Below are 27584 nucleotides of genomic sequence, written 5' to 3'. Positions count from 1 at the left end.
CGACTGCTATTTGCTGATACACGTGTCAGTGTAGGTGAAGGCGAGCTTGCGAGGAGTGATCTTGAGCACAAAACATTTACTTTCAACTCTATCTAAGAAAATCTGTAATAATAAGAGTAAATCTTACAAAACAAATTAAGCTCTTATGGTATGTAGCATGTATGTACTCAGTAAAACAAATTTTACTTCGCAAATAAGAAATGTTATTTAGAAATAAAAACATAAGAACACTTGATAAGGATTTTTGTGTGTGTAAATATATAACATCCATTCACTATTTGATTTGTTACAATTGTTATATTGTGGAAATTGCGATTTAACACAGCAGGCAATTTCCTCAAGTTGGAAACACATGTGTGTGTCCCGTTTATATACATCACAACAATGAATCCAAAATGGCGTTAAGTAACCCAGCATGCCTTGGGCCTCCAACATCATCACGTTACCCAACATGCATTGGGATCCGACGTCATCACGTTACCCAGCATGCATTGGGATCGACATCATCACCCATGTAGGATACTTAACGGGACGTCGATCCCGGCACAGTCGTACTGATGCCTAACACATTAATTAAATAACTGTGTGAAACAACAGTGTGCAGAACTATACTAAGAACAAGGGTGAATTATGTGAGTCCCATTCACTACAATATAATAATTATTATAATAATGTTTATTTATGATATGTTGTTTATAAATGATATCCTTATTTAATCTTTTAACCAGGTTATGGTTTAATACAAACCTACTATACATTTAAAGCACATCTATAGTATAGTACAGGTCTTTCATGTGAATTTAATGTGCCAAAGACTGTAAATAAAGATGGACGACGTATCTCCACCTCCTCCCACTATCCAGAAATGAAGCCAACGCTGCTATCACTGCGCATTTGGAGTCAGGGCAGTGGCGATCGGGGGATGGAGCCGCGGGTTTGATGTCCCATCGTTATAAATGCTCAATCAGTCTTAGCTGTCAATCATGACATTACACCTTGTTTTTATATGATCTAATAGCTAATTAAAACCACATTTAACGAAACAATGAGCACTTCAGTGTGTCCATGTGATAAGATACCTTAAATAAAAAATAATTTGACGTGTTTTTTGACCTTAGACCTACGAATAACATGGACAAGGCCACCAGGGGGTGATAGAGACACATTGGATTCACTTTTTGGGACACATCATGTTGTAGGGCTGCTGTGGCTGAGGGGTAGAGCGGTCGTCCTCCAACTTGAATGTCGGCAGTTCTATCCCCAGTCTTCCCCATCTGCATGTCGAAGTGTCCTTGAGCAAGATGCTGAACCCCGAATTGCCCCTCATAGAACAACAATGCTAATAGATGCACTGTGTGAATGGGTGAATGTAAAAACTGTACTGTAAAGAGCTTTGAGTGGTCATGAAGACTAGAAAAACGCTATATAAATACCAAACCATTTACATCTATATATATGGTTAATGCCTCCTTTTCTGTGACAGAGATTTTTCCTGGTAAAGTGCTCTTCCTCAGTAAAGGCAGTCTTTTCCTGGGTGAATGACGCACACATCAGAGAAACTGAAGGACAGCTCTGTGATGACAGAAACTGAAGGTGACTATCATTGACAGGATTAAATATTAAATAAAGTTTCTGATGATTCCATTAATATTAATAAAGGGTATAATCTCATATCTAGTGCTGGTGATTGACTCGCTACAGGTGAGTGAGTCACTGTCGGTGAACGTGTCTCTCGGTGCATTCCAAGGCTGTTGTCTTGGAACAACAACAAAAGTTTCCATCATGTTTCTCTCCAAAACTTTCATCCGGGACAGCCCGGAATCTTACAGTCATCATGTCCATCGCTAAAGCAAGAGAGGCCAAAGTAACTAGCGATGAGAAATCAGTTTTTGGATCCCTTCTCCGCATTATTCCTTTTCCTTGAGTTGATAATTTCCAGTGTGGACTGAGAGATAGAGAGCTTGAGGGTAAAAGAGGCATGTTTTTTCGTGTAGTACAACAAAATTCTCATCAGTTTACAATATATCGATCTGTTACTGTTTATCTGCAGCAGAAACAATCTCCAGCGTCAGTGTTGGCTTCTCTGTTCTGGGCAGAGTGGGCATAATGACGAGGGAAGAGCAGGGCCCAGTGCCAGGGCAAGAAATCAATACCTCAGGAAAGAAGATGCAAACCCAGCAGCTGCTGCACAGAAACAGATTTGTTGTGTGTGTGTGTGAGACTCTGCTGGTGAAGTGCAACTCAACAGTCCTGTCCAGAAGGGCAAGCTGAAACAAATTACGCTTCCAAACAAGGGCAGTGTTCAGCCTTTTTTTTTCGTCAAAGTAGAGCAGGAGGATAATGTAGCATTCACAGTATCATTTCACTGTCCATGTTTGGCTTTGCCTAGCTGTAGACTCAACCTAAACAAGAATAGGAGCAACAACACTTGTACATCCTAATGTTGACAACTGAGTTTGTTGTGAGAAGAGAAGGAAAAATATGGATGATGAGGATGATGGTGGTGAGGAGGAGGAGGATGTTTGGTTCATTTTTGGTTCATTACAACTAAAGGCTCTTATATACTACTACGTGTCCGTTTCTCGGAGAGGTCTCAGCGAGGGGCAAAGAGTTTTTTTTGATTTTTACTTCTCCGACACAGTCCGTCGGAAAAAATTCATCGCCAAACCCATAGGTGGCGCAACGGAAGACGAGCTCAGAGAAGCCTACCCCATTTGGGAAGAAGAAGCTTGTGTCTCTGTTTACATGTTAGCCTGCCTCCCACACACTGAACCATGGCAACTAACAGAACTAAATAAAGTGACGCCCAGCGGGTCAAGATGCTGATGTAATCGTTTCTTAGCGCAGCGGTTCCCCGGTCTTGTTTCTGAACTGTGTTGCTGATTCCACAGCTTGAATCTGCTTGAGGCTACATGTAGCTAGAAGCTACCCGGAGCTAGCTCCCCCCCAGCTTCCACACACAGTCAGCAGGGACTCCCGGCACTAACAACTACTATCCAGTGTTTGCTTCTAACCTGACGGTATTATAGAAACAGTCATGATAGAAGTGGAATTAAAGTCGTGACGGCGGGTTCTTGCACTGTTACCACCGCAGTTAGCATGGTGGCTAGCCTAGCCTGCTAGCGCCGTTTTGAAAGCTCGTTATAACCGTATGTGACCGTGCACACATGCCCTCAGTGCTCTAACGAGCCACCGTCAGCCGGACAACTCCGCTGGCTTAACACACACGTCACATTAATCGTAGAATCATAGTTGTGTTCGTGTTTGTTGCTACAAGTAAACAGGAAGTTTGAGGTCCGGAAATACGGAAATGACGTCATACGGAAATGATGTCGTTCGCGGACCAATCACAGCCAAGAGCGGTCCGTCGGGTCTCCAACATGAAGACGGATAGTTAGAAAAATCAGACGTGTACGAAAAGCTGTCCGAAGCATTCGGAGAGGGCGTTTCACGACGGATAGGGCGGTCTTATCTGTCCGTAATAGAAAAAACGGAGAGGCATAAATTGGCCTTAAGTATTAATTTGTTGTTGTATTGTGTTAATACGAAGCACTGGGCCCTTAAAAATTTAAAACTATACTTGTTCATACATTTTCCTTTTTTTAAAAGGTATATAAAAAGCTCAGTGTGAAGGATTTCTTCAATTTATATAATTAAGAAATGGAATGAAATGATAGGTCAAAACATGTTTCTATAGTAGCCCATAATGGACAAACCAAACACTGCCATAGATGTTAGGTTTTATATTTTACCTGAGAGCCAGTGAATGTTTTTCTACTGGCTTGGAAGGGGATGGTGAGGTGAACGGAATTTTGATATGTGACCTTACCATTGGACACCAATAAATTCTACACACCTATCTTTTTACAACTGTATCATTTGTTAAAGGTATCACAGAAGTAAATGTTAGTTCAGGGTTAAATAAACACAATTTCCACTTTGAACTTTGCTAATTGAATTAATTTCAAAATTGCAAGTCAGAATACATTGCCTGTGATTTCCCTCTTGAACGACACCTTTACACATGTTCTGATCTGACTCTTGACACCACTGTTGCAATTAAATCATTGTTTATCACTGCTGTCCAAAGCTCTTGCAAAAAACAAATAGAGTTGGATCATGGTTTGTATTCAGGTCTACATACAGAGTAGGTTATTTCAATTCAATGTTATTTGTTTGGCGGCAAATCCTAACATTATCTAAAGGCACTTGTGGTAGAGGGGGATGGTCAGCGTCGGCTAAAGGAGGGAGGGAGTGGAGATGGGGTTCTGGGATCGGTGCCAGGGAGAGAGTCTAATTGTACACAGGTGTTGCAGTTCAACTAATGACTCTCTCCCCTTTATCAGCAGTAGCGCGCTGGGGCGCGGGACAAGCATTGCCAGGTGCCAGGTTCCGGACGCCGAATGATAGGCTGCAAAGCTAGCTATTATATGCTTGTGAAGAAGTTATGTGTAAATTGTCTGATGGTCTGAAATAAATAAGCTGTTGAAACACACCTACCTGTTTCTCATTGATTCCCGACGAAGAACAAGGTGACCAAGAGACCTTGTCACAATGGAGCCCAACCGGATCATCATGGAACAAGAGCGGGACCAGAATCCGACGCAGCCGGCTGTGGAGATCCTGACTGACCAAGGCACCTCGTTTATGTCACAAACACGAAGGGAACTCTACGGATTACTGGGAGTTAAATCTATTCGGACCAGCGTGTACCACCCACAGACTGATAGGCTGGTCGAGCGGTTGAATAAGACATTAAAATCCATAATCCGTAAATTAATTCACGAAGATGAGCGCAATTGGGCTAAATGGCTTGATCCTCTGTGGTTTGCAGTGCGGGAGGTACCCCAGGCCTCCACGGGATTTTCTCCCTTTGAACTTTTGTTTGGCAGAAAACCACGGGGCATACTGGACCTACTTAGTGAAAACTGGGAGGAAGGTCCAAGCCCCAGTAAGAATGAAATTCAGTACGTCCTGGACGTGAGAGCTAAACTCCGGACACTGGGGCAGTTATCACGTGAGAATTTGCTCCAGGCCCAGGCACGTCAACAGTGCCTGTATAACAGAGGAGCCAAGCTTAGACATTTCACACCGGGACAAAAAGTACTTGTATTGCTTCCCTCTTCTAGCTCTAAATTACTCGCTAAGTGGCAAGTTGGGGCCCGAGGTACCAAATTCTACCTTGCTCCCTTGTGATGACCATCTGTCCCCGGCCCAGAGAGCAGAGATCGCCATGTTGCAGCAGCATTTTGCTGACATGTTTTCCCCCTTGCCAGGACGCACACAAAACTCATACAACATCACGTTGAGACGTCCCCTGGGGTGACTGTACGTTCACGACCCATGCTCTGCTCCAGTGGCTCCACCGCATGAAAGATGCCAACGCGCGGAAGGCTCCCCGGCCTAAGTCGGGCGGTGGAGGTATGTGGTAGTGGGGGATGGTCAGGGTCGGCTAAAGGAGGGAGGGAGTGGAGATGGGGCTCTGGGATCTGTGCCAGGGAGAGAGTCTAATTGTACAGGTGTTGCAGTTCAACTAATGACTCTATCCCCTTTATCAGCAGTAGCGTGCTGGGGCGCGTGACAAGCATCGCCAGGAGCCAGGTTACTCCTGGACGCCAAATGCTAGGCTGCAAAGCTAGCTATTATAAGCTCGTGAAGATGTTATGTTTGTGTAAATTGTATCTGTCAGCGTAAATAAAGAAGCTGTTGAGACACATCTACCTGTTTCCCATTGATTCTCGACGAAGAACGCACGGTGACCAAGAGACCTTGTCACAGCACTTTACATTGTAAGATTGAGACCTTAAACCAGGGTTGTCCAAACTACGGCCCGCGGGCCAACTGCGGCCCGCCATCCATTTTTAATTGGCCCGCATCAATGTCTAAAAATATAATTTATAAAAAAAAAAAAAAAAAAATTAATTTTTTTTTATGAAACTCAAAATTTAGTAGCGCTCAAATAGCACTTACTTAAAGCACTTTGTTTTGCTTTATGGGGCCAGGCTTCTTTGACAGGGGAGAGGCCGGTGCATGCTTCTGTGTTTTCAGAGACACGCAAGAAGGGGCACGCAAGAGCCCTTGCGTGCCCCTTCTTTCGTGCTTGCGTGCATTCACCAATTTTTGTAACTATACGACAAAGCTACGCAAGCCTCACGCAGCCCGCAAGGCTGTGATTGGTCCACTAACTACATCCTTTCCAGAGTCATATTTCCGGTTTCATGCACCATAATACCGGCAGAAACCAAGGAAGATTTAGAAGAACGGTTATGGACCAAATAGAAGAGCACTTGGCAGAAGAGATCTGAAAGTATGACCACTTGTATAACCCGTCACTGACTAAATACAAGGACACGCAGATGACTTGCAATTCCTGGAAGGAGATCTCGGCTAACGTCGGTTTGCAGGTCGACGAGTGTACAAAGCTGTGTAGAAAGATCAGATCGACAAAGACTGCCACACACAAAGAAAGGGTCTCTTAGGTTGTCTTCGACAAAAAACGTTACTCCACCTAGTGGTCTGGCGGTGAATTGCTTTGCTGACTTGCTAGCTGTCCCTCAGAACGCCAGGCCCCCCCCGCCCTGAGTGACGCGACTGTCAACAGTCCACTCCAGGGCAGGGGGGCATGGCGGCGCGAGTGGCCCAGTCCTTGGTATTTTTTTCTGTATGTGGCCCTCGGGACAAAAAGTTTGGACACCCCTGCCTTAAACTTTATAGAAAAATGCAACAGTTTCCACAATGAGCAGCACTTTGGCAAAAGTGGAGAGAAAAAACTCCTCATTAACTGGAGAAAAGCTCTAGAACCAGACTCGGGCCAGCCAACAGCCTGGACCAGTTGGGGGGAGCGGTGGTATGGGAACACGATGATCGGCCTCGACCTCCTTCCTTTGCAGACCTGGCGATTCCTTAACATCACCTGACCATTTCCTTTGTTCCGTGAGAGTAAGACCCCGTTCAGATCTGCTATCTGAACACAAGTATGTCTCATTCACGGTTGGTCTGGGATGCATGTGGTAAAGTTCTTTTTTTTATATGTGAACCTGGGCCACATATGAATAATCGCCCACTCAGCTGAAATCCTCTGACACACCGACCAACACATAAAGATACTTTTCTGTCAAATCTTTCTTGACAGCCAAGCTGCATGAGATTCACTCGGCCCTTCCTGACTTCCTCCTGACACAGGTACATAGGAGACATCTGTAGACCGGAGAAGTGAGATCTGATCACAAGTGGTCACAGAAGGCACATTCAGGACACACTTTAACTCCAGGTGTGAACAGATAAACTTAACACTGATCACTAGTAATAGGATTTCTGACAGCAGGTGTGAACAGGGCCTAACGCCGGTTTCACACCGGGTTCACAGCGCCAAGAACAGCTGTCCTCCTCCTTTCCGCCCCCACGTTAATCAATTGGGTTGTTCACATCGGCAGCGAAGCACTGCTTCACAGCTATTTCTTTCACTTGCTGCAAGCGTATCGTGCCAGAAAACACACTGAAATAATATAAATTACATATTATATATGACATAAATGATCAAACATGCATCCCATACTTTTGTTTTTTTGCTGTTCTCCTGGAGTTTCAATTTCCTCGATTTTTTTCCCCCACATGATGAACTTTCCCCTTCTGCCCATCCACTACAAGCTCAGAAGCAGACAGACTGAGAGAGAAGGGGAAAGGTAAATGATGAAGATCATCCTCATTTATCCAAACCCCTAAATTGAACTGAGCATACAACAACAAGAGGAGAAAGCAGAATCGCAGGTTGACCGGCGAGGAGAAATTGTGCTGTGGGGCGCTCTGGCCTCTGGTGTGAACCCGCCGTAAGAGTCAGATTCAGTCATCTGGTTGCTGGAGAGCTTTGCTACCTCTACCTTTTTTTTATAAATATTAAATATGGTCACTTAATTCAGATGGTTTGGCCAAGGGGCCACAGTTAGGCCCACACATGTCCATTTCCACCAAGTTGCTCTCCAAGATTTACTGTTTAAACTGTGTTATCTTTCATTTGCTCCCTTTTACTTTCAATTTTGTGACACTCATTAGGTTTCATTGGCCTTTCAGCCGAGGCCCTTTCCTCATAAGGAACTTGTTCAAATGACTTAATTCACAGAGGCTTTAAACACTTAATGCACTAATTTTACCGTTTGAGTAATAATGTCTCACTCTTAATAGTAACTTTAAAGCTCAAATAAAGTCTCCATTGTTTTCATTCTCCACTAACTTCAGCTATGAGGACACCATGTCAGTAAATGTGAACCAGTCTGGATTAAGCCCCCACTCCACAGGGAGAGGGGATTTGTGTGTCAAAGTGTTTCAGCGACCGCCTCCACATTCAAAATGATGTGATTACTTTTTAATGAATTGAATAAGGTGAAGTTGAATGACAGCTCTGACTGCTCTTTGCAGTGCAGCCGCTGCTGTACTTTTCAAACACGCTACTGTGTGATTGAACTTTGTGACGCTGACGTTCAATCAGACAGAGATCAGGAGGGTGTCTGTACCTTTTCATCCACTGTGTCCCAGCTAATCAGCTTCACCTCCAGTGTTTCTTTTGTTCACAAATCATCCCTCTGCTGTTTGCTTCACAGCTAATGATGCAATCGTTTCAGTTACTAAGGAGCAAGCAACACGGCTGTTTGAGGCATTTTATTTACTCAGCTGACATCGGCAGAATTCTGTCAGAAATACTTCTATTTTCAACTGTATGACGGGCGTGGGAATATGTTGTGAGTAGTTATATGGTAATGCAAGATAATTTGCATGGCTCTATTTATAGTGCAGGGCTTCTGCATGAATGGGGGTTAAATATAATTCTTGGTAGATCATAGTTACCTATTAATTCCACAAAAGTCTGTATGTGGAACGCATATCTCGAGAACCAATCATCTCATCTGCTTCACACTTGGCATGTCTAATTTGAATTGCCCAGGAAAATGCAGCGAATTGGATACGTAATACATTCAATATAAATACAAATTGAATATATGGCATCTCTCTCTCCACCCAAAAGCAGACAGTTTGGGTGGCGCAAGGGGCCTTCAGTCTCTGAGTTGAACAAGTCTTGGACAGTCTGAAACTGTAAAATATTATCCACAGATCATTATGATAATCTGATTATTTTTTATTTTATCATATCGAACCGACACAGACATTCACAGTAGACACCGGTGCTGATCTCTGTCATTCTATCGACCTGAATAACTGAATTACTTTTGTAATGAAATCTGATGATTATGTGAATATCTTAACAGACCTCTGAAATTGTCGATATGCAATGTTCATCAGAGATTGTTTCAGTGTTTAGAGTTTTCTAAGTTCACTCTGCGCCATAGACTGTGAGCATTACCACAGACCAAGCAAACAGCCAATTACAAGCAGGCAGGTTTAATGTTGCTAGCACATAAAAAGATACTGTATGCAGGTATCTTGCTCACAACAGCTGATAAAGTCTAATAGTGGCCTCTATCATTGAACCAGACAGCTGAAGTTCCTGGCCAGAGGCAACAATTAAAAAAAGGCCTTATATCGTGTTATTGTAGCCAAATTAGAATTCAAAATGTGATCGATATAGCAACACTTAACAGGTCGAGACAAGATCTGTGTATTGCCATCTGATGCTTTCTTTATCATATCACATTTTTCTAATAATATAGGTCCAATATTAAATGCAGTCACAGCTGTGTCCTCCACTTGAAGCACATGTGACCAGCCACTGCTATTTCCTACATAGCCAGCCAGCTCCCTTGGAATGTAGAAAAAATTGAATCATCTGGAGATACCCCCACACGCTATATAACCCCCCTTGTAAAGAGAAAGTCACTCCTCAAAATATAATTCCACACAAGACGACTATTAATCTCATGACTTGGTCTGTCTCATGGTAAAAAGCCCTTTTAAAAGTGACAGTAAATTGATGATCCTGGGGTTTCAGGTCACTGGTGCTTTGTTAATGTTCTCAGTGTGGTCTGATGCACTTGAGCTCCATGTGACAGTGGACCTACTGTTCAGACATCTCAGGCTTTGCATGTCAGGTTAATGATTTGTTCAAGTTATTTATCTATTCTAGGCCTAATTTTACAGTTATGTGTACTGATGTGCACATGACAAGCGTTTGACTGTAGCTGCGGATTCAATTTGATATGAAGGACCCATATAGAAGAGGGGTAAGATGACTGACAGTGATGTTCTGTGGCAGTGCCTTGCTGGTATGAACACAGAAGTCTGGCCTGCTCTGCATCTGTCCGCCCACCCATCACGCCTCCCCACCGCTCCCCTCCCCGGCGCTGGGTGCTGTCCAGTGTCGTACATTACTCTGTGCCAGCTGCTGGCTGCCTGTCGCTGGGGGCACAATCTCGACATGCAGATGGACTCCACCTACAACTGGCCACGGACAGAATGCAGCTCCCTGATCAATTAATCATAAGTACCATACTCTGTCAAATGATGAATCTAGCAAAATAACCATGAATCACTTTTATTTTTTTGTATTTGTCAGTTGTCAAATGCTCATACTGTATGTTTAGGGACGGAGATAAATGGATCAAAGTGGCTGCTGCTCTCACCTCTGAGCTCTGTCTGTCGGATATTTAATTTATATGTGGGGTTAAATTGACTGCATGGGAGGGGGGGGGGGGCTACAAACAGTTCTGTGAGATTATAATACTTAACCGATGTACAGATCCCTCAAAAGCCAATCAGTTAATCATATTTGTCAGGTCATAAAACCTGCCTCCTTCATGTTACCAGATGGTACATGGGCTTAACTGAAAATGCCAATTTACAATTTTTTTAAACATTTTCAAAAATACCCTTAACACCAAAAGTGTTAGTGGATATAGGCAGCTTTTTTAAAACATGGATGGACCTGTAAAAAATGCCAACTGACTCCTGTCCCAGGTATGCATTTCAGTTTTCTTCTCCCCTGTGAGTGATATTTGACTTTATGGATATCCCCGAATCTGAGAAGCTCTCCCACCTCATTGTCTTGCCCGTGTTGCATTTTGCATGGAAACAAGAAAAAGCTGCTGCTGCAGGCTGTTCCAAAGATTTAAAAAAATACTACATATACACAAATGTTTGAGGAAATTTATGGAGCACGGCCTGGAACTTCAATGCTGGTCATAATGCAGCGCTGAAAAAAGTGCAGTGTCAGCGTCCAGACTGCCAAATAAAAGAAGAGGAGGAAGGAGAAGGAGAAAAAGAAGAAATTCAGCTGGGTTTTATGTTTCCAACACAGCTAATCTGCACAGTCATTGGACCCAGGAGTATGTGAAACCTTGATGGAGCTACAGGTGGTTTCTGTCCTTTCAGGTAGCTCTTGTCACACCAATGTATGTTTATTTTTCCCGTGTTTGTCTTTATTTAATTATATGATAATGAAAAGCTGATGAGACTGACTTGTGATTGGAAAAACATGTACAAAGACCTTAAGACTGTGACTCCACACCCAGTCACCACTGTGCAACTCTATAATAAACATCACTCGCAAGCAACCAGAAAAAAAGAAAAGAAAGGCCATTAGTGCTCTCAGAATTTTCTTGTGAAGAGTCATATAAAGAAAGAGACTAAAAGCTCCAGATTTCAATTAAAGGGTTCAGTTTTTTTCTGTGTCTTTACTGTTTCTGGGAATTTATTTTGAGTCTATTGTATTATATGGCTTGCCTCAAACCACATCTCCCATTAGGGACATTTACTTACAAAACATGTTTTCTTGGAATAGATCTTAAGACTGAGAGGTTACTTGTTAGATTTTTACCTTTCCTTACTTCTCACAGATTTCGGATGTTAGCCCATGGCTGTGGCAGATTTCCTTTTTTTCAGAGAAATGTTTTTCTGACCTCATTAGACCTTTAGTGTGATTCCATTCCACAGTTGGCTCTAGCAGTGGGTGGGCTCTTGGGAATTCCCCTAAAACAGGTACATGCAGCTAAACAAGCACAAATTGGAGTCAGAGCTCGAGTTTGTTCCTAATATCAGAGAAAACAACTTGTAGATGGAAATTAACCTTTCCTCCCACAGAAGTTTATTATAGTGAGGATGTGTGTGTGTGTGTTTTTCCTGCACAAAATGTCCCATTGTGGATTTTTTTTGTTTAAGCGTATACAGTATTCATCAAAGCTAAATACACCCATGCCCACTAAAATGTTAAATTATTCAACATTGTACCATCTTACAATGATTGCATTATTTTTAAGTTGAAGTGAATAGTTACATGTATAATTAAACATAATCATATCATGTATAATTAAAATCAAACGGGTTATACAGACTACACTGAAAAAGACAGACCCCAAAGTGCATCCTCATTGCAACAAAACTGAGTCGAGCTGTGTCCGATGTGCTACATGGTTCCACGTGGTAAGGAACTGCATGAGGTGGTAGTAACTTGAAATCAAATCACTATTAACACAACACTGCATTGAAAAACTACTAGGGCCAAGTGAAAGGAAAACGATTACGAGGAAAAATGTAATATTACGAAAATAAGCTCTTTATTAGGAGAAAATTCGTGATTGAAAAGAAGCTTGTAATATCAAGAAAAATGAAGTGATGATATTATAAGAAAAGGCATGAAATATCAATGGAAAAGTCATAAAGTTGTAACTTTACGAGAATAAAGACAAAATTCAGAAAATTTTGGAAACGAGAGCCTGTGCTCGTCAGAGTTTACGTCGTTCAGGATCCAATTTCATTCTAAAGCCATGAAACCCCTTTAATATCAGTCAGATTCAGTCGCCCACCACCTCACGTTTCCTCCTGCAATGTGCTTGTCTTCAGAATATACTCAGTTCTTTACACGATCTTCCCTAGGTGTTGATACTTGTGATGCTGATGAGCCAAAATAATAATAAGACTATTGTAGTATTTTTTTGATCTATAATAAAGAACAACATAACAAGATGCTCCACATTCTTTATTTTACCAAAGGCAACAAAATTACCCCCCCTCTAAAATGACTCCTAGCCTAAAATTATGACTATTCTTGTTAAAATACAAACTTCTTGTAATATTATGAGTTATGTCACTTAATATTATGAATGTAAGAAAAAAAGCAGTTGGGTGAGTGATTCTGAAAATAACATATCTGTGGGAACTGTTGTTTTTCTGGCTGATCAAACTGTGTGAGGGACAGTGCATGAAGTCAACTTTAGCATCCAAGAAGAAAACCGCTGCTCACAGGATGACGTAAAACTACAAGATTAGACTTTGTCCAAGAGCTTGATTTATCGATAACACTTTGAATGCTGGTCTGTCTGAAGAGCTCATCCGCTGCAGAGATGACATCCAGTCTCAAGAGGCTCGGCAGGAGAGGAATTATCCGACATGACAATGATCCCAAACATCCAAGTGTGTTTCCTGGCTTGGATCCAACAAAACACAGAGTATGAATCTATCAATGTAAATTAAAGCTGACATACAAAGTAAAAAAAAAAGAAACTATTCAATAAGGGTTTCAAACTAATGAAGTGTGAGTCAACTAACTTTATTACATTTTAATCCATCAATTATTATCACTATTTTAATACGCCCACAGTGTATACCAGATGCATAGTGAGAAATGAGGCCCCGGCCCGGTTGTCAAACATTCCTCTGTGTTTCATCCGTGGATGAGAAGCAGAGTGGACGCTGGTTCCTGTAGGCAATACGATTTAGAAGAAGCTATTTATAGCAACGGCTAGAAGGTGGAAGAAGAGAGAGAGAGTGAGAGAGAGAGGCTCACATGAATGCACAATTTGCTGGCACATAGATGCTGATGGGGAAAACCAGGCAACTTGGCCTGGGCCAAAAATTCACAGACGTCAGAGACAAATGAGTAATTGCAGGTTTCGAGCAAGATGTGTTCATAATTTTGGTTTTTAAATGTTACATTTATAGAAAATATTTGGCTAGGATGTTTACAAAGGTTGGCACTGTTTTAATAAGATTGTAGGTGGGTATTTAATTGTGGAATTCATCTTGTCTGTGTGTCTGCTTTCATTTAAGATTAAGTCTGGTCAAAAGGGTCAACAAACAGAAAATAAATACAAATTGGCAACACAACTTTGCTAAACATTGGCGTAAGAACTTTATATATGTGTTATACATATCAGAAAATAAGGCACTTTATGATTACCACCTGAAAGTCTAGCCTGGACTGAGACGTCTGCACTTTTGCACTCATTGCACCTTTGCTAATTTCTTCACTCGTCGTGCAGCCCTGCAATATGTAAAATACAGACATTTTGGATCAAGACTGCAGTCAGAATCTATGTCTGTTCTGTGCGCTGGTCCTACTCTGCTTTGTTATGACTTTATGATCTTAAAACATAGTAAATCTCCTCTCGACAGGACCATTGGTGATATTCCAGGCATTGTTAGGAAATGTGCTAAACCAGCAGAGTACAGAGTCACCCCTTTTGACCATTCCACACTAAAAGTGCTGCTGTTAGAAGAGAAGTATATTTGAATTTAAGTATCTGCTATCGTAAACTATAAGAGAGCATCATCTTTCAGGACAGAAAAATAAACAATTTACCATTCTTATATTAAAGTATTAGAATATTTCCAGAAAATTATGCTGAGGTAACTGAAATATAAACACTAATGCTAAATGTGTTCACGGTGCAGCACGGTGTAATTATGAAATATTATCTTATTGTCTTTCCTTGTTCAAGTATTGCAATCTAGGAAGCATAATTATGTTGTATCAGGGAGATAGAGCAAATTTTAGCTGTTGTAGCTATATAAAGTTTGGTATTTAAATCCTAAACAATGCAACACTCTATACCTTACTTATACAGATTATTTTGTATCTGCAAAGTAATTAGTAACTCTCAAATTAATGCAGTGGAACAAATGATACGATATTTCCCCATTGACATTTAGTGGAGTAAAAGTTAGAGCAGCATAAAATTGAAATTCTAAAACAAAGTACCAAGCAACATAAAAGTTATCTTCAACCACAACACTTAAAAAAAAAGCAATGTCTACCTCTGTGGGTGAGATATACATATGGATCCTTTCATTTAACTTTGTTTTCAATCTGCACTGCGTTTTCAGTCTGTTACTATAGCTCCCGAGGTAATTTGAATAGCATCTTCAGGGCGTCTTGGGTGCATTTGTTTCTGTGTCTGATGTGTCTGTGTTCTGTCGGAACAACAGTCCCAACACCCAGGACACTTGTTAATGCCAGATGCTGGCACGGAGACAGAGGGTCTGTTCCCCTCGGTAGATCTGGGACGGAGAGACACAGAGACACACTTCCTCTGAAGGGCCTTAAGCTATGTACTAAAACACTGGCACAGGCAGATGTCTCCAGATTTGTACCCAATTTAACTACCCCTGTGATTGATGCAAATGAGGTCAAGCACAAGCCAGACTCTCACTGGGACTTTGAAGTTAGAGGAAATGAAAAAGGATAAAAGACAAAACATCATAATTTACAGTTTTGAACGAGGTATGTAACATCATACCGTTTAACATTTGCTGCAGGGTTGTTTCATGACCTATGTAATAACAATCCGATATTGACTTATCTTGATTTATTGGCTAAGGCTGTAATTATGAGCTATGATTAATTAGGCCTACAAAATTAAGTGTATCATATTTATAGACTGTGAAGCCCCTAAAGTTTCCTGAAGGCTTGCTCAGCTGTAATGAGGAATGGGCATATTTACTTACAAATCTATGTTTGGGCATGTTGTCCCACTTTAAAGAGCTCTGGTTATCATTTCCGCTTTAGAGAAGGCACATTAAGGCTTTCTTTCTTTAAAATTAGACCTTTCAAGTAAAGTGGTAATGAGGAGGAAAATGGAGCCAAGCATCCCCCCCGAGTCTTTCTGTTGCAGCTGAATACTGATGATGTGAAATGTCACTTGGGTTGTTATTTGGTTTATATTGTACCATGTGTACATTTTTTAATAAAAGTGTGGATGTTAAAACACGTCGTGTTTACTAGATCCATATCCATACCCCCTCTTGTAGTATTCACGATTTATGAAATTTCTAAAAGATCTGACTCCAAAAGGAATGCTTTTATTTGTTGATGTTTTCAGAAATGGTGGCGACCAAATAAGCTGACATGTTGTTTTAGTTGTAGAGAGTTTGTCTTTGGAATTGTATACCTCTGGGGAAAAAGCAGATTTTTCTAAATTGGTTCATTTTTTTCACTCTTTCATTATGCCTTAGCATTTCCTGTATTTATTACCCTAAATTGTTAGCTTTTTAATCTCTTGGATAGAATTGGTCCGTCTGTTCCTGCTGCCCTCTCTTTTATCTGCTCCCTCTGCCGCGAGCACAATGCATGATGGTACATATTGCTTGGTTTGTGACCATTGGGTTACACTACTTTTCACAATGCATTGTGGAAAAAAACGAGTGCACTATGGGTATTCAGTTTTCACATACTACACACTACATTCAGACAGCACTACAAAATTGTGAACTCACTACATGTGACGATATATTGATAAGTGAGTGATTTTGGACACAGCCTTTGAAGAAATGCACAGGTTAGCTACCAACTAGTTCGTCTGGAGACACATATTTGTCAGATGAATTTTGCTGAGTCAGGCTGGTGGTTTGCTCTTTTGCTCTCCTCCCTGAAACACTGCTGCTTCCTCTCACATCCATCAGTCCCTCGAAAGGCAGGGGAGAAAAAACGGGTCCCCTCCGAACCACAATTTCACCAGAAAGAGTTTTGCACATAGACAGTTGTGCTTTGTGGTACCATACAACCCCTGCAATGAAATGACACTCAGAAGCGGGTGACCCTTCCACAACATGGGAGCTACAGACAGACACTTCCTGTCACATGACCTTACCTTACCTACATGCTTTAATGTTCACTGGACAACATCCTGTTTTTCGGTGTTAAGTCCCAAAGTGAGAGGCAGAAACAGAGAAAATTGAGTTTTTCTGTAAAAGCTACTATAGACAGCAGCATTTGGAACCAATAAATGGACCTTTTAGCAGAGAGTTGTGTCCATTCATTATACTGCATAACCCGGCGTGTTTTGTTAATAGATTTTTCGACCGTCTCCATTCTTCCTGAAGGCAAAATCCACAATTTTCTTCTTTCAAAGCTTTATGCAACTATGAGGCAACTCACAAAAGCGAAAAAGTCAAAAAAGTACATTTCTGTTACTCTTAATCTCAGCTAAAATGAGGCTTTCACATTCATGCACATGTCAGGCAGTAAATGAATATTATATGAATTGTAATACAAAAACAATTCATTCCCTTGTTTTGTCCCTGTAAAGAAAAAAAATGCATGGAAGTTTAGCCTGCCGAAGATTTGCATAATATAATAGATCACATGAAATTAGATTTCAGCTATCGTATTAAGACAATATAGAGGAATTTATTACATCACTGATTACAAATTAATGCAGGGAATTTGAAAAAAGACTGTGTCTTATGTTTCTTTCTGTGGCAACTGAGATCAGAGTCGAGGAATGTGTTTATTGCTCCAACTTTGTCCGTGTGTGTTTGAGAGAGAGAGGGGGATTATGAAAATTTGGAGTTCATCTCCCCAAGCTGTTATTTTATGCTAAAATTAGTTGCATGATTCCAACAACAGCAGACATTGAGAATTCAAGGGAATAGGATATGAGAAAAGAGAGAACAAGGAACAGAGGTAGATTAAGAAAGAAAGATATAAGGAGAGAAAGAAAGAAAGAATAGTTTCAGACAGAAAGAAACAGAATGAGAAAGGGAGAGACGGAGGAATGATGAGGAGTATGATGCATAATGTAAAAGTCTGTTTTCCAGTCTTAATGTTGCCTGGAGTGAGACCACCAGCTGAGCAAGACACGCACACACACTGTATCAGCAATTACAGTATCCTAAAGCATAACTTTTACTTCTGCTTCTACAAGTAATGTTAAGCAGACTTGCTTTTGTCTCCGATAAGTAGACAAATACACAAAAAGAGGTCGCACACACACAGATCTGTGTCATATTAACTTTCTGTATAAGAATATGTATTTCCTTTATATGTAATAACATCTATCTGTTTTGTAATCAGGAATGTGGGACCCCCCAGTAGGAGCTGGAGAGAGAGGCTGGGGCGAGGGACGTCTGGAACACAACCTGCCTCCTTCACATCTCGCTGCTTTATCATCAATGATTTCCAAGGCCTGTTTAAAATCAGCACAACATTTAAATAATATCACCATTCATTTTGATTTGCTCTCTGTAAGTCCCTGATCTGTCTCTAACAAGCGTCTCGTGTGATCAGATCACATGTGAACAGCTGTGTGTGCACGCTAATGTGTCCTGTGCCACATCGAGACACCTCCCCCTCAAATGACGTCCTCTAAGCAAGAGGAAGTACGTACTCACTCTCAAATCCCTTCAGCTGACTTTGTCAACTACGTCTGAAATTGTCAAAAAGCCCATCAAGATATTTTACAAGTGTTTATTGTTTGGCAAGTATGGTGTGTTTACAATATACGCCTTGCACCCTGAGTGTGAGGCAAAATAAAAAGGGCTTCCATATGAAAATGGTGACTCAGAAAGAGTTGTATATGAGAAACATGGCTGGATAAGAAGGACTCATGAGAAAGAGAGGGTAGAAAAGAGTAGAGCTCAGAGGGGACTAATGTCTGTGAGCGTGTGTGCAGCAGGCACCCCACTATTTACTCTTCTCTTACATACACAGTCTTGCACACACACACACACCCACACACATATATGCCCCGCTTCAGGCTCTCTCAATCACAGACGCAACCAGGTAACACATGTTCAGACTTTAACATAAACCCACACACATATACACACTTGTAGGGTAAAACACACACACACACGGCTTTACATCCACTATGGTTAACATTTAATGCAGGTCGATCTCTGTGTGAGTGGGTGGGTTAAGAGATGACAGTGGAGAAGGAAGAAAGACGTTTAATATCTGAAACAATCAGTCTCCATTGGTTCCCACACAGGACTTATTACACACACACACAACTTTCCGTCCCTCCGCTGAGAGGCTACTACAGAACACATCAGTATATTGCTCTCAAACTCAAGTGTCTCTGAAATAACCCAATCACTCTTTCATCTAAATCATTTCCTGTTTTTCCTCCTCACCACCGTCAGATAATACAGACAGAGCTTGACACATGATGGTTAGAGTTTCCTGAAAGTTGCTTGTGAGTTTTGTCCACAGGGGAAAGAGTAAATTTGCCCAGTTTGAATCTCGGCCCTATTACTGAGCCTGGGTCTGAGGGCAGAATTTACTCAATTACTTATTTATTGCTCTCTGCATCCTTTTCCATTTCCCCTTTCAAAACTTTTGTATACGCCAGGCCAGAGGCGTCTATCTTGAAAAGATCTGCCACTGAACTCTGCAAAGCCTCCAGTTCCCAATGCAACCTGATAGAATTTTCAATGAGCCGATGCTGCCAGACAACAAATACAATTCTAGCCAGTGAGCACTCAGTTCTCTTGTTGTAAGTGTCTAACAAAAACAGTGAAAAAAGCTCTGAGATGTTAAAAAAGATCTATTTTTATGAAACCATATGACAAGAGTGTGGCAGTCGTTACACTGACTCCTATAGGGGAAATCCCACACTCCCCATCTCTGCTTGAGGAACTGAAGCTCCAGGCTACATTAGCTGACTTAACTTAACCCTTCCAGCTCTCTGACTGAACGCTCACAGACAGGTGTGTGTTGTGGGTATTGTGGGCTCCAGTTTTTGACAAGGAAGACAAATGCGAGGACAAGTAGATGATATATGTGGTTCTAAGGCATCAATTTAGCTTTTCTTACTTTAGCCCCCTTGGGTCGACGTCTTGCCAAACACCTTCCTAAACTCACAAAACCTACAACAGCTTACTTTACAATGTATATAGCGAGAGAACATGGTTTTATGTTGTAGAAGTATGTGAGGGGAATACAAAGAAGAACATGCACATTTCAGTCACAGAGTCAGAAAGCAGCTGTTGTTGGTCCAGGCATTTGTTAATAAAACAATGCATATGATAACAGGAGGGTAATTAGGCAGTCGTTACTAGGTCATTGTGAGGAAAGAATGTGTGCGAAAATGAGTTAGGTTAGGTTAAATGAGAGCATTTGTAGGTCCTATAAATGAGATCACATGTTTGGGTTGTGGCAGAGATTCAGTTACTGTACAGTTACATGTTGAAGCAGAGGGTGGTGGGAAGGCGAGGTGTCACTCGGTCCATGTTTGCTGTTACTCACAGACGTCAAATCATAAGCAAGCAGGGAATCTTCTGTCATAAGTGGATAGGTACAGCAAATGAAGATGCCAGAAGTTGTGCCATGTGAGGATGAAGGCCAGGCAGGGAAATAATCATTTTGGGAGGAGGTTCGCATGTAGCCCTCGTGCACAGCAGACCCCAAGGCATAGGTATGAATGAAGGGGAACGGAACAGCATGCAGTTGTTAGGTCTATCGATGTTTTTTAAAATTCACTGCAGCATCAGGATTTCTCCCGGTGCTGACGAAGGAGGGATGGAGGGAGAGAGAGAGGGAGAAAAAAAATTCATGTCTCATTCAGGTGCTAGTCCATCTACACTTCAGAGATTCATCACATTATGAGCTCCTCAACCTGCCACATGAGAGCAGGCTGATTCACGAAGACTCTCGACGCTAGAGGGTCACACTGGCACAAATGCAATTTCTCAGGTAAAGGATTCTAGGATCGGGTATAGAGATGAGCATTCACGCAAACAGTCAAGTATCAGTTCTTCACAGCACGTGCCTCACTCAGCCAAACGGCTCTGCTGGACCCAAATGTTTTGGTGCCGTCCTTCCTGTTTGTCCATACTCTAATCTGGACCTGGACTCTGGTTGGAGATTCTCCCGTGTGGGAACTGTGGACTCTGAAATCATTCACTCAGTCAACTCACAAGCTTGTTGCTAATTTTATATTTAAACTAGGGCTGTCAGTTTAACGCGTTATTAACGGCGTTAACACAAACCCATTTTAACGCCGTCAATTTTTTTAACGCGAGTTAGAGCAGAGCTGCAGTTGCAGCTTCGGTATCTGTGTTCGCCTCCAGTCTGACCTGCTCTAGCTTTTTGTTTTAATATTTCGCCAACTAAAATATATATATATATTTTGAAGCTATCGTAGCGCCCCCGCTTACACAGGACACAGAACTTCTTCGTGGTTTAGTAACTTTTATTATCCTCTACACGAACATGTGCACAACTCGCTCTTACTCCGTCACTCGCACACATCAACAACACTTCACTTCCTCATTGATCCCCGATCCCGAAACAACCCCATCCTATTGGTCCAAACAGTCACATGTCCCACCCAGACCCCTTCACTGACCCTCAGGATATCAGAGCATTCCTTCAACACAGTTTTACTGAACATACGTCAAAACCAAACATAAACATAAACCCAGTCCATTACACTATTAGGCTGCAGCTATATGTTTTTATTTATTTCAAAATAGAGTACTTCTTATTTCATACATTTTCCACAAATAAGGGGAGTACTCAAATAGCCCTACAAAGTTCTTTGTTTAATTTATTTCAAAGTAGGCCGACACTTGCCTGTGTATTTTGTTTGTTTGTTATCTTGTTGCTTGTCTGTTTGAGTAGCTAAATGAAAGCAAAGAAGTAGTAGGCTTACCTTTTATTGGTAACCTGAAATGTGCACTTTATAATTTTATTTTGTACCGCCCTGTTTGGCAATGTTGTTTTTCAATAAAATAAAACATTTGCATAAAGCAAGCCAATCCGCTTTTCCATGTTGATAAGAGCATTAAAACGAAAGTAAAATTATGGAAAAAAAATAAATGAAGGGACATTTAGAATAGATAAAAAATTGCGATTAATCGCAAATAAATATTTTAATCGTTTGACAGCTCTAATTAAAACCTTTAAAATCAAATTAGTCTCAGTACACGCACATGACAATTTTACGAAATAAACATGTGACTAAAATGTTTTAATATTCCTTAACTTCAAACGATGAACTACTTTTCTCTTTTTTTTTACTTTTCAAAAATACTGATTGTATGGCATGGCATGGCCTATCACCCAAGCTCATTAATATCTGTGACTTCTGCAAACATATTAAAGATAATATGAGGCATTTCTTTGAATGCAGACTTGATGTGTTATATAGACACAAATGTTCACAAATTCAGCAAGATCCGAGAGTCTCCAAATTCATTTTCCTGACACATTAAAATGAAATGAGGTTGATAGCTTTCTTTGTTTGGACGACCACCTGTTGCAATAATAAAAAGTAATTTGATACTTGATCTTGATCAAGTATCTTATATAATATTTCTTTCTGTTTTACAATCCTTCTAGGAATTGTTACCGGGAATAAGTCTGAAAGTTTCAGCTTCAGTTACTCGCAAGAAAAGCAAAAAGCAAGAAAACCACTCTCCTCGTTTTCGGTGCCATATATTAGATGAAAAGATTTCTTTCCAAACTCCCACCTGGTGGGACGCTTTTAAATGTGCTGCAGATCCAGCGGCTGCCAGTCTTCCTGGCAATTAGTTTGCACCAAAACCTTCAACCAATATCTCAGAACTGAATGTGATAATGATTTCTTGATGTAACAAAGCAATAAATCGCACTTTAAATATTGAAAGATCGGCTTCACAATAATCCTTGCCTGTCCTGCCGTCTTGACAAAAGAGGCAATATGTTTTAATGAGGGCTGGTCTCCAGCTGAGACCATAAATTTGTCTCTCAGGTATCGGGGCTGGAAAGTTTGAGAAGCCCTTTCCTATTCCATTTTGTTTTATTCCCATTGTTTTCCTCATGATGGTTAATGGTCGTTTCCCGGGCACAGCTCCTGTATGCATTAGCTATAATACAGTCCTGCAGGCCTTATCAGTTGCTTTTCTTTTTCTGCTGACCTTGGACTGTTTTGCAGATATTATTACATTTTATTCAACATCAGTCAGACAGGTGCTGTATTTGTTCTTTGCTGAAATGTTGCTGCAGGAAAGGAGCAGCAGGACAAACAAAGCATGATGAGTTGCCAGCTCTTTTAATTAGCACAGGCTCAGAACACCGTTGTGCAGCAGCGTTGCCAAACTACTGGATGTTAAAGGATGAACATTCATGAAAAAACCACAGGGCTTGTTTACACACACACGGCATAACGCAAACTGCAGAAGAACATAAAACACAACCCGCCTGCTTTCTTCTGCATAGGCAGTCAGTCAGTGATTATAACGTATGTAAATGTTGTGGAAAAAACAAACATGCTGCAGCAGCATCAATGAAGAGATTTGTTTCCAGGTAGAAACAACCTGAAGCACCACATCCCACAGTGACAGTTACATCCCGACAAGCTGGTTTACTTCATCAGAAGATTATAATTCGCAGAAATGGCTCCTAATCTGATAAAATACGATGCAATATGCTTTGTTTGACATTGATCAAGGTCAAATTGGATAATACAGGTTTCATTTTATATACATATGCAAATTACACATATATATACATACAATTATAAGCATGCAAACAGACACACATATATATCTTAGTCATTAATTAAACAGTGGCAACAAACTATGGACGATTATAATTATAACATGTTTGCATCAGCGTTTGTTTGTTGGTTTGCAGGGTTAGGCAAACCAACATACATATATATATATATTTACAGTGGGTACGGAAAGTATTCAGACCCCTTTAAATTTTTCACTCTGTTTCATTGCAGCCATTTGCCAAAATAAAAAAGTTCATTTTATTTCTCATTAATGTACACTCAGCACTCCATCTTGACAGAAATGTAGACATTTTTGCAAATTTATAAAAAAAGAAAAACTTAAATATCACATTGTCATAAGTATTCAGACCCTTTACTCAGAGTAGCAGCAATTTCTACTTAACTACTTCTGCTGGCTGACCTCGGTTTTGATTCAGACGCGTGTATAACAGATGAGGAGTAGAGGTGAGTCCAGTTGGTCCCTTTGACCATTTATTGTAGAAAGATGGATTACAATTTACTTGAAACAAACAAAACTAAAGAGACTCTCGTAGAGCACAGTTTCCCTGTCAAACGTTACAACACACGATCAAAAAAGTGTTGCCTTGCTCAGCCACGCCCAGATGCTCTCGTTGCTGGCTCCTTAAGCCTTTCCCCTTGGGCTCCACCCTCAGCCTCTCAGGTCCAGTTCAGGTGTCCTTTAGATGGGGTAAAAACACCTACAGACACAGTGTCACTTATTCACACACACACATGCATGTTCTAATAAAGAAAGATAACATAAAGGTTAATTTGGCTCCTACACTCAGTATTGAGTAGAAGCACCCTTTTGAGCTTGTACAGCCATGAGTCTCTGCCATTCTTCCTTGCAGATCCTCTCCAGTTCCGTCAGGTTGGATACTGAACGTTGGTGGACAGCCATTTTCAGGTCTCTCTAGAGATGCTCAATTGGGTTCAGGTCAGGGCTCTGGCTGGGCCAGTCAAGAATGGTCACAGAGTTGTTCCGAAGCCACTCCTTTGTTATTTTAGCTGTGTGCTTAGGGTCATTGCCTTGTTGGAAGGTGAACCTTCGGCCCAGTCTGAGGTCCAGAGCACTCAAGAGGTTTTCTTCCAGGATATCTCTGTACTTGGCCGCATTCATCTTTCCTTCAATTGCAACCAGTCGTCCTGTCCCTGCAGCTGAAAAACACCCCCATAGCATGATGCTGCCACCACCATGTTTCACTGTTGGGATCTTTGAGTTCTTCCTTACCTCTCTCACCAAGGCTCTTCTCCCACGATTGCTCAGTTTGGCTGGACGGCCATGTCTAGGAAGAGCTCTGGTCGTCCCAAACTTCTTCCATTTAAGGATTATGGAGGCCACTGTGCTCTTAGGAACCTTGAGTGCTGCAGAAATTCTTTTGTAACCTTGGCCAGATCTGTGCCTTGCCACAATTCTGTCTCTGAGCTCCTTGAGTAGTTCCTTCAACCTCATGATTCTCATTTGCTCTGACATGCACTGTGAGCTGTATGGTCTTATATAGACAGGTGTGTGCCTTTCCTAATCAAGTCCAATCAGTTTAATTAAACACAGCTGGACTCCAATGAAGGAGTAGAACCATCTCAAGGAGGATCAGAAGAAATGGACAGCATGTGAGTTAAATATGAGTGTCACAGCAAAGGGTGTGAATACTTATGACCATGTGATATTTCAGTTTTTCTTTTTTAATAAATTTGCAAAAATTTCTACATTTCAGTTTTTTTCTGTCAAGATGGGATGCTGAGAGTACATTAATGAGAAATAAAATGAACTTTTTTGATTTTTGCAAATTGCTGCAATGAAACAGAGTGAAAAATTTAAAGGGGTTTGAATACTTTCCGTACCCACTGTATATATACAAAATAATAAATACTATTACAATAATAATATAACTAATACAAGGCTGCCATTCTGTTCCTCAAACTCAAACTTTTGGTTTCATGGATATAAGAATGAGGCCTAACTTGTTGGTGTGGTATATGTGAACAGTATTCACACTCTTTATCCTCCAGAGTCTTACAAGAACGCTGATTTACAAGTGTCTTTAACACTATTACACAAGGACTTTACACTCAGTTATGGCACAGAGAGCCAGGACTGGTTAGATTCAGAATGCACATGTGGTGCAATGACCGATAAGATATTTAGGAATCAAGTGTGTACAGTATGACCTTACTGGTCATGGACAGTGTCACAGGTGGGGACCTTTGAGCAGTGACCAGTGATTGGATCCAGGGCCTTGAGACCAGCAGCAGTTGGGAAACTAAGTGTTGTGTGTCTGATAGCCCGCAGCCTCCTGTCACCATGTTTTTAAGTTAAGTGCTGTGCCTTCCAGGTGCTAATCCTGAAGCCCCAGACTGCTAATGAGTTCACTTGCAGCAGACACCTCAGTAACCGTGCTCTTAACAGCTCTGGTGGATGTGCTAGAGCTGCTTCTCTTCTGTCCCAGGTACTTCCTTCAGACACAACAACAACATCTTCCAGTCTTTGTATATCCAGACGTACGCCCGCTGCAGGCACTCAGCTCAGCTACAGTTTTTACTGACACTAGTTAAGTTGTCAGATTGTTGTTCCCCCGTGTACACATGTAATTGCTAATGCAGCCTTCTCACGTATGACCCATGCTCACTCTCTTGGTTTCCGGATCAGTACCCGCTCCTTACCTGTAACTGTTCTGCTCTGAACTAACTCCCTGTGTCAGTCATCAGACTGTGATTACAGACGTTGCACATACACTCTGGTCTCCTGTGGGTTCTCAGTGTTTGAGTCTAATCCCCTTGCCAATGTCCCAGGTTACATTATTTCTAAATGAATGGATCTGCAGTGTCACTATATGTTAATATCAAAGTCAGTCTACAGTGTCAATGTCATGTGTTGTACAATCACCCTCCACTCTGTCACTGCAACCACGGTTGTCACTGTTTAAGCTGGTCATTAATTATATATTATACAATTATGCAATGACGCATACATGCCGTTGGCTTCTATGTGTGGTCCATGTCCCATTTGCCAAAGTACTCTGTCATTTGTTGTGGTTCTTATAACACTGATGTGTGTCCAAGTGTTAATGTTTCTGTTTTATTTAGTTATTTGATGCTATAAAAACAGGGTGAAACTTCAGGGTTGACAGCTGAGAATGACTCGTCATTGGTCAAGCATGTGTATCAACAGGACCTGGTTGCCGTGGCTACATCCCCCTTATCACCACTGCTTTGCCTTAACTCTTTCTTCCTCTACATGGAACAGACTGCACGGTAGTGCGACATGTGGCAGTTCACAATTCTGAATCCCAACACGTGACATTGAATAACCTTTGAAAATAACTGGACATTTGCAGTTCCAGTCTCCAGCTCCACATGTCAGCCTGTCCACCAGCTCCACTTCCTCTGCTCTGTGTCTGAACATGACCTCCTTGAAGAAAGCAGCAGATCCACGCGTGAGCTTCGCCCACGAGACTCATTTGGCCCAAAAAGCTCCATGATGAATCCTGTCAGCTGGATGCTGACTGATACCAAGCGTTTGCATCATAACAGAATGGAAACAGTGGAGCGTCTCGAATGTGACCCGTGAAGATAAAACTCTTTTCTCCATTTGTCACGGCTGATAAGAGCGTGACGTGCAGAGTGGAGATCTGTTATTCTAGATTTTTATACTCTGTTTTTCTTTCTCTCCTGATCCCTCACCCACCAACCTCCTGCCACGTCTCATCTACCTGAGCTTCCATCCACCCACATTCACTTGCAGACCCTTTTTGTGTGCGTTTGCCATACACACGCATGTGTGCTGTTCTTGTTTTTGGAACCTTTGGCCCTCCTGAGTGAGTGAACAGTGGCGTGTTGCACTTTTCTGCAACTTAGTGCACGTGAGTGCAGGTGTGTGCATATGTGTGTCCGTGCACACCAAGGACAGTGTTGTATTTGTTTCTGAACTCTGCTGTATTTGTTTCTCTGCCTGCCGCAAGCAGTTATTTTCTCTGTGTGTGTTTAACAGAAAAGGTTTTGGCAGCATCCTTCCTCTCTTCCCCTCCACCTCTCTCCAGCTCAAACACACTCCTCTTTCGTCCCTCTTTCCTTTTCTTCCTGAGTAGTTATTTTTTTGCTCTGCCTCACTTTCCTCCACCTCTTTCCTCTTTCCCTGGAGGC

The sequence above is a fragment of the Limanda limanda genome, chromosome 10, assembly GCF_963576545.1.
Source record: "Limanda limanda chromosome 10, fLimLim1.1, whole genome shotgun sequence".
Taxonomy (NCBI): Eukaryota; Metazoa; Chordata; class Actinopteri; order Pleuronectiformes; family Pleuronectidae; genus Limanda; species Limanda limanda.
Note: the sequence above shows the minus strand (reverse complement) of the source record.